The 20962-nt window shown below is 41.5% G+C and overlaps 1 long non-coding RNA gene across 1 annotated transcript; it reads left to right on the top strand.

Annotated features, from left to right (window-relative positions):
* Positions 1-1847: 1847 nt before the first annotated feature.
* On the top strand, positions 1848-17115 carry LOC120795605. Its single transcript, XR_005708258.1, has 3 exons — positions 1848-1933; positions 3166-3263; positions 15858-17115. It is a non-coding gene; the product is annotated as an uncharacterized LOC120795605 (long non-coding RNA).
* Positions 17116-20962: the final 3847 nt, after the last annotated feature.

Genomic DNA, 20962 nt, shown 5'->3' with positions numbered 1-20962 from the left:
TATTGTTATCATTATTATTATTATTATTATTTTTATTATGCTACAGCAGTAGTAGTAGTCTAGGAAAGGAAACCTCTCCACCATTAAATGTTGTTAACAGCAGCTGTGTTCCCACCGAGACTGGACGTAGCAGAATATAACATAACTGTAAGCAGAAATATTTCACATGAAACACAAACATTCATTTGAACATTAATTCGGTTTACATTAAAATACACATTAGCTAAAAACTAGCATTTGTGAAGGGGACGATACAACTAAGGGTGGCTTTTATTTTTCACTTTGATCCAGCTATTTATGACACGCATAATGACACGAGCGCATTCCATATTAAAGCATAAAATGTGTTTCAAAACATATATATATATATATATATATAGATATATTTAGATAAATAATATATAAAATTCTGGGGATGATTCGTATCCATGTGCTGTTAAAAGAAGGCGCATATATTCATCAGGGATTAATAGGTTTGCTGGACAACACTGAACACGATGCTCTCAATTATTCATTCAGAAAATGTAAACAAAACAAACACACTCTCATTAATCCCTGACATAAATTGGAATATTTATGGAAAAAAAAAAAGTTTATCCAACACATCAGCAGCGTTGAAATATTTTGGGACTACGTGATGAGGACGGTAAACCTACAGAGAAGCCGTTTGGAAAGAAGAAAGCGAGGCTAAAAACAAATGTGCTACACGCGAAAATGAGTGTTTTCTGCAGAAACTGGCTTCAAGCAATCAGCCCCAAGACTCGCTAACGTTGAAGCATCCCTGCAATTTGAATGCGGGGGCTGAGTCCCAGTGCGCTCATAATAATAAGTTTAGAAATGGATTCAATCAGCCATTTAAATTCCCACACACATACAGTGAGACCCGTTATGACTCAAAGTGTCACTCAAACACCGTGCCTGCCTGCCAGTCACCCCACCACACACACACACACACACACACACACACACACACACACACACACACACACACACACACACACACACACACACACACAGAGTCTCTCTCTCTTTCTATTTCTCTCTCTCTCTCTCTCTCACACACACACACACACACACACACACACACACACACACACACACACACACTGCAAAGTTTAGATCAGTGACTAAGATTAAGTATCATTGTCACATAAAACAGCCTCCCGTGGCGCAGGAGAATAGTTGCTGGAAAAGGGGCCTGATTTGGGAACAGAGCCGCCTCAGTGTGCTGCTCTAACTTCTATCCCCACAATCTGGGGCTCCATTGTCTGCTCCCTACTCTTAAAGTAGTTGGACCCTCCCCTCTTGTTAGATAAGATAGGCTAGTTGTCGTCCAAATGAATCGAGACCCCCCCCCCTCCTAGGATGTTCCTCCCTGCTGAGCTCAAATCCAAGGCCAGGGGAGTCTGGGGACATCTATTCTCCCCTTATAACCAAATGGCACCCCTTCGTCTTCTGAACACGTAGGTCCTAAAGTGTGCGTTTATTCTCCAGGCCCTCTTTACAGATCGTACTTTAAACAGCGTGATCTGCGAATAAACAAAGCCAGTAAACAATGGAGTGGAGGGCTATGCCCGCATATAGGAAGAGTACACACGCACAAACCAAATTGCACAAGTGTAAACTTTGAATAGGACGTCGCAGCTCTGTAAATTTACACAGACATTAAATTTCGTTCTATTCATTTTAGACATATAATGCTAAGCTGATTTTTTTTATAGCACACTGATCGATATCTCGGTAAAATAATCATTTTTTTTTTTTAACTAGCGGGGCAGTGAAATCTTTGCTTTGTGCTAAAGTCAACAGTGACAGAGTTTGAGCTCAAATAAATGCCGTGATGTCTGGAGCCCTTTGCAGAAGGCAGAAGGCGAGCTTCTACAATGGGCTCCTGTGCGGCTTGCCAGCAACAAGCACCGGCTATTTTGCACAGGTATGAAGCTTTTATTTTCTATAACGCACTCTCTCTCTCTCTTTTTTTTAAATTTCTTTTTAGGAATCTTTATTTATTTATTTATTTATTTTACAGGGAGGGAGAGGTGGTTTAATGGCTGTTCCGGGACATGCTTGAGGAGGGGAGGGGAGGAGGGGGGAGTAGGGCAGGGCAGGGGAGGTGGGGGTGCAGAGGTTGATATCCTAAATTTATTAGAAAGGAGACGTATTGGATTTCAAGATAGGGTGGTGCAAAGCTGAGGGGAAGCCGCAGGTTGTGAGGCAGAGGTTGCCTCAAGTTTCTGTGTCTTTGAGTGTGCGTGATGGAGAGGGCTCCTGTCGCACTGCAAAAAAAAAAAAAAAAGAAAGAAAGAAAGAAAGAAAAAGGCCATAACAACTCATTCAGTCTCGGCGTTGCTGCGTTTTCAGAATGTAACTTTAAAAATCGATCGGAAAAAAAAAAAAAAGTGCCAGAGGATGATTCCGTTTGTTTCCAGAGCTGGCGACGTCTGGAAGCGCAATGGTCTCACGCGGCGGTAACGCTGCTTCAGTATCATGGAAACATCAGCTCGCGCCAGAAAATGCGCAGTGATTTCACACGAGAAACGAGCGGATCTGTCCACGTGTGCAGTGAAATACGAGACTCGCGGAGAAGGAAACTTTTTGCAGTGTGCGGCTGAGCGAGCTCGCCGCTGCCCCGCCGATGCCACGAAAACGAGCTTTGCTGTAGCACTGAGACCTGCTGCTGCGTTAATATTATACACATCGATTTAGATGGACCACCCCCCCCCCAGGGTATATTTGAATCAGTTATTGCCAAATATACATCAAGCAGTTCGTGAATGAAATGAAGGTGATAAACATGTTTTTTGTTGTTCAGAAAATCGGAATTCTTCATAGCGTAAATTCTTTATTTAAAGTAGCCCTGATGGTAATGCTGATCTTTTAAAAATGACCTTTTAACCGAAATTTGTTACAACCCTATTAAACAAACAAAAACACAACAACAACAACAACAATAATAATAATAATAATAATAATAATAATAATAATAATAATAATAATAATCAGTAAGGTGAAAAAAGGGTGCCCCTAATATTTCTGCACTGATGCCTTTTCGAAATAATGTTCAAGAGGCCCTATTTGAATAACTCGTTCTTTTCAGTCTTAAGTAGATGGAGAGCTCTCCAAAATGTCCATTTGCCAACATTAAACAATTGTATCCCGACACAGCTCTTCTCCGACCCATTAAAGGCGGGATAACCCAAGTCGAGCCCTCCCTGGCGCACACTGAGATGGGGATGGCCTCTCGGAGCTCTGCCGGTTCAAAGGTAACCAACCTCAATCTGTACCAGGCCACATCGCTGCACCTTCCCCATCTCCTAACTTTGTACGGGCTTTTCTCTTTCGGGTGTGTGTGTGTGTGTGTGTGTGTGTGTGTGTGTGTGTGTGTGTGTGTGTGTGTGTGGGGTGGGGGGGGGGGTACCTTTGCAGGTCCTGGCCGCGCCATCACAGACTAGCACATCTGTTGTTATAGCAACTGAATAAAGGATGGTCCAGCCCGTTGATCCTTTTTACCCCGCTAACCTGATTTCTCCGCGTTTCGCGCGGACGTATTTGCATGTCTCCCGATTGAGGCCTGGAACTCGGACCGCCTTTCTCACCAGGACACAAAGCGCTTCGGACGCATCCCTGGCGGGCAGCCTGACGCGGGCTGCAGGTCGGTGACGGAAAATCTGCACGTAGAGAAATCAGATGCAGCCTAGCCCCCGACAAAAACAAGGAATGCACAAAAAGATAGAATATAGCACAGACCGAAAAAAAAAAAAAAAAAAAAATCTGCTTCTCATACTTCAGCCTCTTTTTTTATTCTTATTTTTATTTTTTACATCAGCATCGTAATAGTAAGGGATCTGCCTCTTTTTTCTGTTCATGCTTTTAAGTATCCTCTAACTGTACCAGACCTTTCCCCACAGCAATGCCTAGGCGAGTTTGGGCCTCTGTTTTTCAATGAATGACTCAGTACCCCGTAAGCCATATGCTCATCCACCCATGGGCGTCAACTAAATATAGCAGCGAAAGTGTGCCATCGCGCCTAGCAGCCGTTTTCTGCATGACAGAGAAAAAAAATAAATAAATATGGTATAGAAAATGTAAGGGAAAAAAACAAAACAAAAAGAGAACATGGAAGTTCCCATTAGATTAGCAGCAGCCTATAAAATGAGCGTGTCAGTGCAGATTAGTCTGGTGATCGTCGCCCAGAAATAAAGACTCTGGGATCATCACGGACGGCTTCGCCTCGCCAGCCTCTATGTCAGCGTATAATATGAGGTGCCGAGTTATTTCGGGGAGTCAGATGGTGTCACATGCAGCCGGGCGTAGGGGTGCATGCCGCACCTATAGGCCCTGCGCCGCGGCCCGCGGACTGGAACACCCAAGTAGATCTGTCTCCATGGCGACGGCGGGACACCGGTCCAACAAGCTGTAATTCTGTCTCAGCCTTTTGCAGGGGAGGGACCGTCCACACTGGCCCGACTTAACTCCTCTTTCACCCAAAAAAAAAATACTCCTAATCCCATATCCTAGCGAGACAAACTGTCGTCCCTCAGTATATTAAAGGGACCACGAAGTCAAAACTCCAAGCCACCCATGGTTTCTCAGCAGTGCGGCCCGTCCCGGTGTGACGCCCCGTGCTCCCGTCCCTCCATCCATCGTACGTGTCTCCGGTTTTCCCCGCACTTATTCACGGACGATGGATAAATCTGTTGGGCTATTAGCTCTTATTGTTGTTTTAAGAAGAGGAGTGTGTGTGTATGTGTGTGTGTGTGTGTGTGTGTGTGGGGGGGCGATAATATTATTGTCAAATTGAGAAAGACAGCCTAATTCTTGGACGAAAATATTTAAAATAAAATGTCTGTTGACGTAATAAATGAATAAATATTTTGGCCTCCACCGCAGCTGTAGTACTGCTGTTTTACTATCCCGCTGCCATTATTGTCGATTCTTTCCTCATACTGGGAACTGGCTCATTGGGAATTTAGGATGGGAGCACAACCAAACTGAATTGAAAGTTTTGATAGCAGCCTGCACAATATCAAAAAAAAAAAAAAAAGTTAGTTATAACATTGACATTGAAATGATAAAGTAAGCTGCATTGCTAATTTGTAATTAAAATGGCAAAAATGATTCTTTCTGTTGTCAATTTATAGGCTGAAATTTACTCTGAGTTTATAAATACAAATACAGTTAAATGTCTGCATTCTGCATTATTATAGATCCTGTCAGTAATTCCAGCTAAAAACAATGAGCTCAAACATATGAAGTAAACTACAATTGGCACACTGGGCAAATATATTAGTGCATAATTTAGCAGTAGAATTCAAACTGTACTATAACTTTGTCTTGGAGCTGTTGTTCACATTGTTCCGCTATGGTTTGGGGCTTCTAAAAGGCCTCAAAGGCATAGGTACAGCTTCAATCTCCTTTACATTATATTCTGTTTTACTGAAGGACATTGAAACAACTGGGGGAAAAAACAGTCAAAAACCCTGCATAAATGAAAGCTGAACCCTGGCATATTTTGAAGTTCCAAAGGAACTCTTTGACTGTAATGGCCTTTTCATAAAATTGAAAACATTTATTTTTGGATGGGTTTTCAAATTAAAGTTGTCAGCATTTGTAAATTATGCATATATAATTTTATATTACCTAATAGTGCAGTTAATATCTAAATGTTTGGTTATTATATGTTGTGAAGAAAGGACATTTTTCACAATCGGCGAGAGAGAGTAAAAACTAACTTAAGGAGAAGTCTGTTCTTCTGCTCATATCCCGAAATATCCTAGAGTATAATCAGGGATTTGCAGATGTGTACCAAAGCCATTCACACTCTGCTCATCTTTCCTCTCCCTTCGTACTGTTCACACAAAAATGTGACTCTTTCCTCCTTTCTGTTTTGGCCTTTTTTTCTTTCAGCGGAAAATATATTTTTACAGCAAGAGGCTGATTTCTACATCACAACTATTAATTTCTTATTATTACTAAAGATGACAACTTTAACCTCGAAGTACTGAAAAGTTTCACAGTCCACATAACTGACTGATGTGGCCATTATTTTGCAAATTAAGATGTATGAGGGCCAGGTTAGGGCTCTGCGGCGATGGAAAGGAGGAGGTGTGTGTGTTAGAGAGAGAGAGAGATCATGAGAGACAGAAAGCGAGAGAAGGATGGCAGGATAGACAGGGTGAGAATGCGGCCGATGACTGTGATGTGTCTGCACTCTTCTGACACGACTATGTGACATTCCAATGCAGGACTCCTTCATGTCCTGAGAGAGCGAGAGAGAGAGAGAGAGGGGGAAAGAGAGAGGTCCATCAACAATGCCCATTGAGTACTGTGAGGCAGCAGCTGGTGGGACGTGCAGTGACCTAAAGGCGATCTATTCAGGCCAGCACGGGGTGCCTCTCACTACCCTGCTGCTTTTATATTCCTGGAAGTGGATGGATGGTCAGTGTTTATCCTTGTAAAGTATTGCAGCACAGGTCTGTCGTCATGCGATTGGAAGGGAAGCGGTCCCCACCTTACCCGACTAACTGAGGTTTCATTAGGGGAACAACTGAAAATCAAGGGTGATGGAGATAAAATGGCGATGACAGTCAAAGCTTTTGTTTCTCAGGAGTGCTGAAGTGAGACTCAGAGGAGGAGGAGATTAGCTTCTCAAGAAGAGACGTTGAGCGTACAGAAAAACCCTCCGTGCAAGATAGTATGTGTGATCAATAAGACAGAAAGATAATATATTGAATGGAGATTAAAGATGCTCAAAATATGTAAGTTAAGTATCGCTTGGGTTGACTACGGGGGACATTTGTGTGCACACACGCACTCATGCTTCTAGCCCCTCTTTGGTAATTCCATAGGCAATTCCCAGTGGGTCTCATTCCTGTCTTTGAGATCAAACCTTGTTGGCAAAGCTACCATATAGCGATATGTCAGTCAGCTGTGGTAAAGGGATGCCTGCTTGGCTGTGATTGATCTGCCAAGGTTTTCTTTATTCCCCTTGAGGCTCGATACCTCCAGGTTTTAGATTCAGCAGTTGCAGTGCTGATGGATATCTGGGGCTTCTGCTTTTGGAATAGCACCACATTATATCCCCTTTTTCTGAACCATTTCTACCCGCTGTGGCACATTTAGCAGCACATGGCCATAACATGGAAGCCAACACACTGCAATATCTCCTCACTTCCCCCTCAGCTCCAGTTCCAGGAAGTGAAGGCAAAGCTTGCCAGCCAATCACAGCGAAGGACACCCAACTCATTAAAAGTTAATGAAACCTATAAACGTGGTGCGCCAGCGATTCATTTAAACCCCCAATCCAATCTCCTCTTCCAGCAAAGGCAAACAAGCCCGAGTGCCCCCAGTGCTGTCCTCGGAATAACAAACTACGGAATATTTTGTCCTGCATATGTTCTTCTATGCAGACATGTGCACTGTGATAGGCTATCTTACAATGGGACTTGTCCAATTTAGCGAATGCCAGGATGGTGTTCTGCAGGGGTGAATTCTGTAATCTGCGTCCGAGCTGAATTTAATGCCTTTACTTTACACCGCGCAGCTTGTCGGAAACGGCCGCAATAGATATGCCATTTCAACATTCATGAGAATCACTGACATTCAAATAATGTGCTCATTTTAATACCGTATGAGTGGGAGCTAAATCTGTGTGAAAAATGTCTATTTACTTCCTCGTGGTCATGCGAGTGTCAAGAACTATTCTTGATCCATGCAGATAGACGAGGCCATATGTGACGGTAAGCCTTCTTTCCCTTCAGATAAACCCATTTCTCTATGTTCAGCATGGTCTGTCCGTTTCAGGATGCTCTCATACAATAGCACTGCTGCTCTCAATTTGATAACAACCCATCAACAGCAATAAAGTGCCATTTTACAAGTGTCCAAATCTGAAGTGTGGAACAATATCCCCCCTTGTCTTTAAGACCTCCATTTCAACACAGCCCCAGTGCCCCATAGTGCTTCCCTTGGGGGATTCAAATTAAATTCTCCCCATGTATAGCGCCACTGTCAGCCCGCTAATGAATTCCCATACCCTGACTTGAATCAAATTAATCCTCAATTTAATCCCATATAAATGGCTGTGTTATTTATAATGGAAAGGCTGATGCTCAGCTGAAGGATTGAGGAAAGCTGGGAGATGTCTATAGGGCTGTTGGGCAGATTATGGTGAAGGATGAGGCCTGTATGTTTTCCCCACTGCAGAGTAGTCCCCTGACACACACTATTTAACCCTCGCCTGCTTGACGCTGACAGAAACATCATGGTGTTTGTCACTTAATATCCTTTCAGATTAAGGAGTCAACTGGCATGTTTATTGGTCAGAGCTGGGATACCCTTATCTTGAAGTGCCCAACAGAGGGATAATGCTGTGTGAAAGGTGCACGTATTGTATATCATAAAGAATTTCTGAGGGCCTTGGTTACAGTTAAATTAGCTATGGGTTGAGACTTGTCACAACCAACCACTGTTTTTGGTCATAGTGTCAGCGACAGTTGTGTTGATGTATTGATGCAAATTTCACATTGACTTCCTTTCATATGCAAACCTTTCATGTGAGGAGAAGTTGCATATTTTTTTTTGGGAACCTGCCCCCTATCAGTTTTTAGATCGGATTGGCCACAACCTTGAATTAATGTAGTCAGCAATGGGTGAATGACAGGTAGTTTGTTTATTTATCAAAATGGCACAGCATCATGGGGCATGGTGAAATATTACTAATGCCTTTTCAATGCAAATATAATGGCCCACTATGCCAGATGCAGTTGGGTAAAGAAAAGCAAAGTCCAGATGGCCGGGCCAGGTTCAGTTACTGCTGTGTTGCTGTGAAGACTTGAACTGTTGGACCGCCCGTTCCTGTGTTGTTTTTGGCCTGTTCATGTAAGAGTCACAGGGGATGAAAACATGACATACAGATATGCCAGCATGATGATACTTATAAAAACAGCAGCAATTTAAAAAAAAAAAATCTCTGTATAGAATAAGTGGGATGTTTAGGAATGATACACTGGATTGGAAAGGGTGTGAGCAGCCCAAAGTTACCAACAGTATCAACTGTGTAATTTTATTGAGTACATTTAGGAAATTTAGTGCAAAATTTGTCATAAAACTGGTAGTTCAGGATCCTGAAGTTGTTGCTAAATGGAGTTAGGTTGGATATACTATGACTTGTAGGCATATATATTATTTCAAATCCAAATGTATGATATACTGTGTATAGTTATTAAGTAAGTGGCATGGGATGGATATGAGGATGACAGACGGTTCTGAAGTCACTTTGGCAGTTCAGAGGACAGTTTGGAGCATTTAAAGCTCGGTCCCCCAAATGTCTGAACAGCTATGGTTTATTGAGGCATCTGTAAGCTTACTCATTTTATTGCCAGGCTTGGCTCGTGTACCTACCGTCATGGAGAGAGGGAGAAAAAAAAACCACACACACAAAAGTTTGCTGTTTGCCTTCATTCCACCAAATCCTTGACAGCCGTGCTATAGCCGATCACTATTCACACCATTGTGCTGTCACAACAACTAAACACATCATTTGTGTTGCAGAAACTCATCCTGTATGTAACCAATACCAAATGTTTGGCGACTGAAAGGGGCGATGGTGGGTGGGGGGGGATGCATAATTTGCTAGGAAACATTTTACCGAACATTTGGTGATAAAAACGCCGGCGTCGGCCCCGAGGCTTAAAGCAATTAATTCAGGATCCTGACATAAACTCTCCAATCCTTTGACAGCTTGGAGCTGAAATAAAAATGCTAGTTCTCCTGGGAACGGCAGGAGATAGCTGGCTCTTTTCTGGACTGTTTGCTCACTGGCCCTGAGAGCAATCTTCCCCAGTCAGAATGAAATGCAAGGACACAAACAATGTACCGGCGAGAGAATGGGAGATGGGGAATGAACAGTTTGGACTATTTGCTCAGCAGAAGGGCAGCCACAATGGCCGGCCCATGGCTTTCCCATGCATCAAGCCTCTTAGTCTTAGGCCTCCCTTTGTTGCCTGGTTTCTTCTTCCCCGGCCAGATAAGAGCCCAGCTGCCCCATACTTTTAATTCCCATTGTACACCATACTGTATGGTCATTTATCTGTCCACATTCTGCCTGCCATGATGGTGTTGTCTAATTGAACGTGTTATCGTGTGTGTATCTCGGTTCACCTTAGCATGTGTACTCGTTTAGGGATTGAATCGCTTCCACTTTGCTATAAAAGGCAGGGTGTCAGCCGGGGAGGGGGAATAACGACTGACCCCTCTTCTCTTCTTAGAGGAGGCAGCACAAGTCAAGCACAGAGTGCGATAACGGTACCCGGGCGGTTTTTGCCTAAGCTGGCACAGAATTTTCGTTTTAGAACAGTTTGCATCATTACAGTTGGGTTTGGAAAGTGAGAAATATCCAATTGTCTATAAAAGGAATAAAAAGTGAGGAGTCCCATTTGAGGAAACCTGACAAAGATGTACTTTTCCAGCCAAAGGCAGAAAGCTTCTGAGGGCTCTTGAGGGAGAAATGAGATGCGATCATTATATGACCTAATGGCAACTCCAGCCAGAAGAGAGGGCAAACAGAGCAAGTGTAGTGGCTCTGGCTGAGAGAAAGATCCATATTGTGCTCTTTTGTTTTGGTTTGTTGGTTTGTGTTTGCATTTACATTGACCAGTTCTCTGCTGAATGTGTATTCACACTCAATACATGTAATGTTGTCTGCGTGGCAGGAAATGGAAGTAGCGTGCTTCCCTGTTGAAGTCTGCTGGGAATAAAATAACAATAGTAAATGTGTCTGACACAAACAAACTAACAAACAAACAAACAAAACAAAAAAAGAGGAGTAGTGGGATGTCACAGGAGGATCAATACACATAAGATGAAGGAGCATATTCATGCATGTGAGCAGACACTTGCCTAAACACAAACACACACACACCCATCCCCCTCTGTAAAGGTTGTGGTGTCAGGGACCCCCTGGGTGGTCAGACTCAGGATGATTTCTACACAATATGATGTTGTGAAGAAGAACCTTAGAAAAAAGAGAATCCTTGGCTTTGTTTTTTCACTGTCACGTTTGAATAACCACTTTATATTAAATATGTATTAATATATATATATATATGTATATTATGTGTACTTTTTGGTGTAGAGTTGTAATGTATTTGAAGAGAGTGACAATCTTACATTAAAAGCGTCTTTTACTCTCACAGAAACTACAGGAAAACTGTTCTATTGCCACCAGAGTGAAAACACAACCCATGATGATTCCACTGCGGTTTATTCTAATGGCTAAGCTCTTAATCTGTCAGATCAGATTTCAAAGTGCCAGTAGCTATGCCAAGACAGGTCCCAGGAAGGAAAACCCTTTTGTTTAGGGCAGAATTTTTCAAATTTAAGACCAGACTTTACTCACAAGGGCCCTAATCACAAAAAAGGGTATCTGACCTGTTATGGAAGCAATACCTCAAAGAGCAACATCCCTAAGAAACAGTAAGTGCTTGTTTTCACATCCACCTTTGGTGCACCATCAGCGTTTTGCCAGCATGTCAGACCTCAGGTATGGCAAGATAAATAGCTGTCTTATATATGCCTGTAAGAGCCAGGCTCCTTGTGGGGTGGTGCTCTCAGCTTCACGCTTCAGCAACACTGAAATAAAGCTCTGTTCGAGGCATTTCAGCACCGCTTAAGGTTGTCCGTGGCCGTGTAATTTATGAGTTGAGAGGACTTCGTTTTTAAGTTCACTACGAGCTACAATCTTCCAGCATTCATGGGTGGAGAAAAGAGCTATGTGAGTCATAGGAAACTTACAACACTCCTCCAATTACCTTTAACAATGGCAGTCTGAGTGATACCTGTAGCGCTCTGGTTTGTGGTTCAGTCGCTAAATGTCGATATGATGTGACCTAAAGTAACTGGATGTACAGGCACTTTAACAGGTTAGGTGTCTTGTCGCCTCTAGGTCAGTATAAAGCTGGCAGGGCGTAGTTAGAGCCGTTCATTTCATGTTCCATAGTCCTCGGTGGGTGGTCATATGGACAGACAGACAGACAGCCAGACAGACTGACATGCTGACTTGACTGCTTGCTGGCACGGGTTGCCTCTTTGGCAACCCACTGAGAGGGTGACTGTGATGAGGTTCCTGGCATTTCTAATGTAACGTAAAAGATATACTTAAAATACCGGCAATAATGTATATTGTAAAGTTGATATAAATCAGACTAATTCGTTTTAAGCGATACAATTTTTTTTTAATTAAAAAATAATTCTATAATTAGTACTTTTCTTTTTTCTTTCTTGGATATTTAAATATTACACCTGTAATCGTATTTTTCACAGTTCTTGATAAAAGCATTACAATATTTATTGATATGTATATTAAAAAACCCCAAAACAAATACAATTATGCATCATCAGAAATCGTATTTAAAATTAGAACATTAGACTTTAGAACTACATCAAAAGCACAATTTGCTGAAAAAAAAAAAAAAGTGGTTGTGAATTATTGGGACAGACTGTTCAGCGTTTATATTTACATATCTTGTGTTTGCTCTTTGTTACAATGAGTGGATATATGACTGGATAACTGTGTTTTATTGCATAGCCATCACATAAAGGGAAATTAAACCACACATTGTTAGGTTAGTTTAATCAGTGGTGTCGCACATTACTGTATCATGAAATTTAAATTGGAGTAATTACATTTTGTTTATATTATAACTACAAAAACAACAGGTTTCAATGGCTTCAAAAAATTAAATCTTCTGGAAAAAGCTAAATTAAAATAATAAGATAATGTTTCTATATTTATAGGCTAATAAAAAAAAGGTCAGTAATTATCTTTTAATGTATGATTAAATTAGTTGTATTTAATTGTGGAAGTAAATAAAATAAACAAGAAAGCATGCATTTTGCCTGATTAATATTGATCCGACAAATTGTCACTATGGAAAGCTATAAATTTGAAAACAATTAATTCTCTTAGACTGCAATTCATTTCATTTCTTTCAGGTAAAAGAATGAACATTTTGAGAAATATGCAAAACAAACTTGTAAAACATATAATGAATTATGATATAAAATTACATTTAAATATGTGCATACATATATCTTTCACTATTACAAAATATTTGAATTAATGAGTGAATCATTTATTGATAAAAACATGAAGCAGAAAAAACTACAACAAAAAACAAATACTGACAAAGATATTAAAACATTAAAATATACTCTTTATAATGTATATTTCATGATTGATAATTCCATGAATTTAAAAGGACATTTTATTTTAGTGCTTTTTGGCTGAACATGCTTCCTGAATATTGGATTAAATAAAAATGAATAACAGAAGTGAAATGCAGAAGATGTTGTTTCATATCAATTGTGTTGAACAGTTTCAGGGCCCAGCTCAGCCAGACATGGCAGTACCATTCACATTACCTCTTTGCCAATGTGTGAATGTCAGCACCCTGTAAACACCTTTGACACACACGCTTGAATGCGACGGGCGAGTTAACTAAACATTCCTGGGTGTTCCCCATAAAGGTCTCCCACTCATCCACCAGGCTGCAAAGACCCATCTCCCACGCTCCACACTGCACTCATGAAGAAAGAGCATTTTTCTCTTCATATATTTACATTTTTCTTACATTCTTACATTTATCTTTTACATATAACACACAAACATAAAAATATTAGAGGTATTGACCAGAAATTGCAGTAGTTCACCAGTATATATCATCTGGCAGTTTTCTCTTTGTGTATGTGTCTTAAAATGCAATGGAACAACGCTCTATAAGGATTTGAGAATTTGGGAGTATAATTCCAGCCCCGCGCTTATCGCCGCACCCAGACTATTTGAGTGTTTTGAGATGCGGGCTCCCTGAGGACGGATCGAAGGCGTCCTAGTAGAACTGCACATCAAATAAATAGGAGAATGGGATTTATATGGAGGCTGTGTCTCTGTCAAACAGGGCTCTGCTGACTGAAGTGATCCCCATGGCCTGAGTGGAGGAGAGGAGGGAGATGAAGCCTCAGAGGGAAGAGGGATAGCTGAACTACACTCATGCACGCACACGCACACACACGCACACGCACACACACACACACACACACACACGCACACACACACACACACACACACACACACACACACACACACACACTCAAACACTCACACAATGTCCCTCTCAGTCCTGGGTTGTGACCGGCCCATGGCATTGGCCAGGTATGTCAGCTATGTTTGCCAAGCCATCCATCACCCATGCACCTTCCCTCCTGAAACAGGAACTTTTGTTTGAAGCATACACTTGTTAAACCCACCCTTTAACTCTGTTGAAGCTAATTTATTTCCTTATAGCTGAGACACGGGATTTACTGGCACATATGTTTTGTTCTTTATTTTCCTCTTATTGTGGGCTGCACAGTGCAGATGTGTTGGTAGAAACGTGGGCGTGTTGTCACTAAGAGAGATTGCGAGCTTCAGTTTGGGGACACCAGTGGCCCTTATCATCGGTGACCAGGGTTAGCAAATAAACACACTGTAGTGAAGTCAAGCTGCATGTAAGGAAAGGAAAGATTTATGGCTGCGTGGTTGCTCACACATGACAAACAGGATATGAAATGTTTTTATTTTCTGGTAGAGTGTCTTCATCATGCTGTATCAAAATCAAAAGTAAATTATGTATATCTCCCTTTTTCATGCTTAATGGCTCTGCTATTTAATTTTTGGGTTTAAGTTATTTTGTGGGCACGTCATCTCATACAGAAAACCATTTAATTATTCATATACCAGTTATTCATAAAAGAACGAGCAAACATAACAAACTATATGAAGCTAGTATATTTGATGGTGAGACGTAAATGGGCTTTCTATAGAATTCAGGAAGCGTCATATTGACGTTAAAAAGAACACAGACCTGAGTCATTTTGCTATTGTTGGCCAGCTTGAGAACATATCGTATTGTCTGACATGAGAACTGGCAACAAACGTCTCAAAAGAAACCTATGTGTGGGTTGGTATGTTTGCTAAAGCACCTAAGTTGGAGCCTTTCTCATTCCCTGAGACACAACCTTCATTTATCTTTTGACTTCTACTCTGAGCGAGAGAGCAGATATCACTAAAAGTGCTACGTTAATGATTGACTCTCTGCGCACCAAGCATCCTGCGTTGAGTGGCCACTTTGCCTGCTCTTGTGCTGCATTTTCAGCCGTAAATGTTTGTGGTCCCACTATCCTCTCCAAGTCCCATACAGTATTATTAGCACTGGGGGGTTAGGGTGGGGTCGAGACTAACTTTCAATAAAGAACCATTGGCATGCTGAGGTAAATGGAAGATAAGAGTTTGTCTCTGAACCTTTTAGTGCTTTATAAGAATGTGGCTGTGTAAACCTAATCTCCCCTCAAGATAAATTTAGTTCTGCTTTGTGAAAGCAAGTTCATGCATTGCCTATTTTCTCCTGTTCTAAAGCCCACTTTGACAAGCGTGAAATGAGTCCTAGACTTTTCATTGACAGTTCAAGATGGAGAGCAAACTGAGATTAGGGCATGTTAATTAATTGTGGGGTTGGTAATGTGGCCTCCCATCCCATGAAAGGCTTGTTCCGTTTATTGCCATACTGCCAATCAGTGAACTTGGTGTAATCATGAATTTGTTGTCCTTTTTTTTTTGTTTGTTTGTTTGGAAGTATAGGATTTCTTGTGTAATTATACACACAACTATTGACCTTTTATGTACCACCAGCATGTATTGATGCTACTTAGCAACTCACCTCTACCAGTCAATAGCAGCATTACAATTATTATATTGCCAAAAACATGAAATTACATAGAAGGCTGTGAAAGATTGACCTGTGTGTTCTCCCTGTCCTTCACAGATGCACATGGCTTTCATTTGAAGGACACTTTTCCACTGCTGCTTGCCGTCTACTTTCATCATCCTGCATCAAGCGACCTAAAAGCACTTTCCTGTCGATGTACTTGGCAATATCTGACCTGTCTGCCATATGTAATATCAAAGCCTCTGTCAGCGTGGAGCTGAATGGGAACAAAAGAGAGACCTCCATTAATGATTAACTGTTCTAAAAGCCCCGGCTTTTGTATTCCCATGGTGCCCAGGCTATCTGGCCACCATGTGACATGCTCACAGCATTTTTCGAGCAGATTGGGGGAAAGCTAGTGAGCAAACACAGGTGCTTTGGAGCAGCGTTGCCGACGCTGTCAGGGACAACCACAAACAAGAGCAGCTATGCCTGGCTAAATGAATCCCCACCCCTCCCAACACCATCACCACCTCCACCCCTTCCCCCCCTTCTCTGTCGCTGGCTAACTTGTTTGCTAGCTCCCTATAGCTTTCTCCCCGCAAAGCCTTCCTTCTGGAGAGTCCCCACGTCCCCCCCACAAGTCCAATGTCCGCTCCAGCCGCTCTCCACAACTTCTCACACCCTCCAAAGAAACAAACAAATAAAAGTGAGGACGGCCGACCACTTCTTTGAGGTGATGGCATTTGCTGTGGTCATGACTAGTGGGAGAGCAAACAAATTAATGGTGTTCGAGTTTTCACTTTCCAAACCAAACTAAATGTCTTTTAGTTCAAGTGGGGCAATTCCACTGACCCTGGTGTCAAATGCTGTATAAGGGTTGCACACTCTTGCACTTGAAATGCCGAGAGGAGGCCATAAGAAATTAAACAGGACTTGAGTACTGTCGTACATGAGCCTGGTGTGGTGCGACGCCTCAAATTGGCATCTGACAAATAAATCTTTAATAAATTGTGTGTGTTGTAAACGTTGTGCATATGTCTATGTATTTTGACCGCAAACTTTAACAAGAGGTGTGTGGAGCACTTAACCTTTTCATCCAGGCTGACAGATAGTTCAGAGTGACTGGGGGTGCTGTGTCGCTCAACTTTGATAAGACAATCAGATGATAGGATGGCGTTATCTCAACATGGCTTTCCGGCTGGAAGACGAATGAACAGTGCGCGATAACAAGAACAAAAGCTTGGCTCCTATTGGCTGGCTACTCCAAAGAAAGGAAAATTATCTGGGTGGAAAATTCACAATGGGTGAAGTTTATTTCATTTTCAATTTGCTACTTAGCCCAGGTCACCGGAACAGCTTTTTTTTTTTTTTTTTTTTTAATCACTCAAATATTTATATTTTCTCTTGTTGGCTTTCTGTTTTCACAGCCTTCAATTACCTGAACTTATAAAGCCGTTATCACTGGAAAGATCATAAAAATGTTTAAAAAACAAACAATTTCAATCAACGGGAAAGGAAATGAAGTTGTTAAATTGAAAGAGAGAGAAAAAGAGAGGCTGACAGAGAGTGAGTAAAAATATACACTGTAGATATTTATTTTTATATAGAGAGAAATAGAAGGTATAGAAAATGGTGTGTGTGTGTGAGGGGAAGCGATGGAATGATGGTGAATGAAGAGGGTCAAAAGTAGCTTCCACAGAGACCTGCTACTGATCAGTAAAACACCACTTCTGTCTGGGTTTTCTGACTTTTGCAGGCTAATTCTCAGAGTCAGAGATGGGTGTGTATACTCAAGGATTCACTCAGGGCTTTGTTTGCTCTATTACCAAAAAAATGATTGGAAAAAATATTGGTGCCCTGGCATGAAATGTTAGAACTTTGTCAGAACTAAAAAAAAACCTTGCAACTGTGCAGAAATTTCAAAATAAAATATTCTCTGTATAATAAAAAGTGTTGTGTGTTATTTGAAATATAATTTTCTCCTAAAAGATTTTCATTTTCACAGCCTTTTGACTCTACAGTTGTTCAATTTGCTAAAAATAGCATATTTTTTAGGTTGAATTTAACCTGCTAAAAACATTCTTCCAAGGACAAGCAGAATGGATTTAAAATGGGCAGAGATGTATTCGGAGAAGCACATCTCATCCCCTGTTCTGCTGCTGGTTCTCTGCAGGGATTTAGCCTCTGCTGGTCGTGAGCTGAGTCTGATCAGAGGAGTTACAAATCCTTACTTTTAGGGGTCTTACTGTAATTCACAGGCCTGTTGGCCACAGTAAAGCGTGGGGACCCAGCACCTCGAGAGGGATTTGAGACAACATCTTTGTTGCCTCCTCATTGTGTTACGGTGAAAGTCGTCCAGCCCCATTGTCTGACCAAACTCCGCTCAGACCTCGGCTCAATCAAAGAAAAGTTTTCCAGTAATGAGGTAAGACATGAAAGCTCATTGAACACAGCGACATGTTGAATGGGCCCTTTTGATCTTGCCAGGCACAATGGTAAAATTTGAAAAGAGCAAAGTGTGCTTTAAGCAGCAATGCACTGCATTAACCCCTTGTCTTTTGACAGGCCCACACCTACAAAGAAGTAATATTCCACTCTATGGAAAATGTAGTTCATGAGGAATGGCCTCCTTGAGGGGAGGAGACCTTCGTGCTAATTCTACCTACTGCCTTTAGAGGTCGGCTGATCAAGAAACAGACTTGGCCTTTATTCAAAGATTTGTCATAGCAACATGCTCTCGATGTGTCCTTATTAATACTGCATTAGTACTGATTTAATTAGCGTGAGGGTTTACAAAGTAGCATCACAATGAGTCAAGTCTTTAAAATTTGTGCCATCAAGCAATTGGAGATCACGGATTCAAGAGGGCGGTACTTCAAACTTGCCCTTCTTGTTTTATGAGCGAGAAAAAACTGAAATGGCAGTATGCTGGAGCTGACAGATTACCCAGCAGCCAGCTATGGCAGGCACGGGTCAGTGCAGGGAAGACTCCGTCCTTAGACTCTGTCACTGTGCGATTTTATCGATCTTCTGCATTGTGTGAACTCAAACTACACGTTTATCCGCACAGCCAGAACCTACGATTTTTCTGCTCACATTGTGCAGGTCAGTCAACCAGCCACAACGCAGAGCTCACACTAAACGCAAGCACCAAGCCTCGTTGGATTTGTCCAGTGACAATTCCAATAAAGTTTATTCAAACAAGATGGCCGTGTCCTCGGTGTTGAAGAAAAGAAAGAAAGGCAGCATTACCTTGTTCAATTCTGTTGTGAATGAAAAGTGAGAGCTAAAGGCAGTAGCCTCATGAAACTACATTGTCTTCCTATGATAATTTCAGGTTCAAGAAACCGAGGAGCAGGTGTTGCTTGCCGTTGAGTCGATGTAGATTTTCAGAAACGTTCAACAGAGTTCGCGACCCTCAATGCCCCCACCCCTGAAAGCACACATACAAACAATCCTGGTTGATAAGGTGGTCCACTCAGGTAATGGAGCGACACAGAACTCAGGTGGAAGACCTCTGTGCTGCCATCGTCATGCCTGAAGTGCACTCCGATGACAGACATACAGCCCGACGGTTCTCTCCAAGCAAAAACCACATTGACAAGAACTGCCTGGAGCTTCTGTTCCAATACACCTCTATTCACTGGATTGTCTCTCTGCCTCCTTTATGAATATAGCCTGTGTCCCTGGTGTTCAATTACCTGAGTCAATATGGACGTATTGAACCCCAACATGTGAGTCAAATCATAAAGTGTATATACAAGAGCAGGGACGTTATGGCCATCTCAGAGGGGCAGCGAAAATTACATCGGTGATTTGCAGCCCAGGAAGTAAACAAAGTGGTAATATACGAGGGTAATAACACACAAATATGGTTTAAATGTGGAGAGCACCTGGCCAGATGTTGTTTTCCACCAGTTTGACAAGAAGATGTGTCGACGCACTCCACATCATAGAATCCTGTAAAGAGACAACTTAAATTACACGATAAAATAAAAGTCTATATGCCACAATAATGCCTGTGTGAATGGCTTTGATGTGTGCATTGCGTGTATGAGACAGCTGCTTCTTTTTGGCACACACATGCACACACACACATACAGCACACACAGACACCCTCAGGTAGCAGCTGGGCAGGCTCACCTGTCATATTAATAAAACCAGACAATCCCTTCCATCAGCAGCACAGCAGCAGCAGCAGCAGCAGCAGAGCCCATAGCAGACAGAGAGACGGAACAAAAGAGCAGAGAGGTGGAGAGGCGTGATGGGAGAAAATGAGCAGGATGAGAGGAGGAGTTGGAAACACTCTCTTAAGCCCATATCCATAATATATTAAAGATACTAGCCTTACAAGAGCTGCTTTAAGCCCCAGTAATGTACTATCATGTCTAAAAGTGAATTACGAGGATAAAAAAATGGGGTCTGCTATCGGCATGGACACACAGTTTGATGGTTGTGTCCTATCCTGAAACCTATAGTTTGTTTGCATTATATCAATACCCTTAGCTGTCAGGAAGGCATCACATCACAATCTCCTACATTATGATTAAAGAAAGTACATGGATCTTCATAAGACCATAAAAGAGATTCATGAAATATCATCTGGATTATTAGCAATTCTGATATTAATTATTATGGATACCAGGTATTATGACTATACAAATAACGCCTTAGGACTGGAGGGAACATCCAGAAATTATTGTACATTATAAATTAGTTTAGCAGCTCCTACAATACATTTTTATATTGTATATTAAGCTATATAATACACTGACTGCACATATGGGCCTCATAGAAGCCTTTTCTATTTTCAACATAAAAAAAAAATCTAAACAATTAATCAAAAAAGTGAAGCCAAAATTCAAAATTATGTATACATACATATATATATATATATATATAAAGTAAGAATATCTATTAATTGATTGGTTTATTGGTTTATCTGGTGCCCAGCCTCTATGAACTTACAAGACACTGGGCAGCAACAAACAAGATGGTAAGATGACAATGAAGTGTATTCAGTTCCATAACTTAAAAAAGAAAAAAATTCAATGCGTTGATTTAATTTATTTAAGATAAATGTCCTATTATTCTGATTTCTTTAAGTTTAGGCTTATTCCACAACTGCTCCTAAGTATAAATTCGACCACCTTTTTCTTGGCGTCACTGCGCAGTAATACAAGAGGATTGGCTGTGGCTGATAGCGCGATGACAATACT

This window comes from Xiphias gladius, chromosome 10 (genome assembly GCF_016859285.1).
Source record: "Xiphias gladius isolate SHS-SW01 ecotype Sanya breed wild chromosome 10, ASM1685928v1, whole genome shotgun sequence".
Taxonomy (NCBI): Eukaryota; Metazoa; Chordata; class Actinopteri; order Istiophoriformes; family Xiphiidae; genus Xiphias; species Xiphias gladius.
The sequence above is the reverse complement of the archived record's forward strand: the minus strand, read 5'-3'. Positions and strand labels throughout refer to the sequence as shown.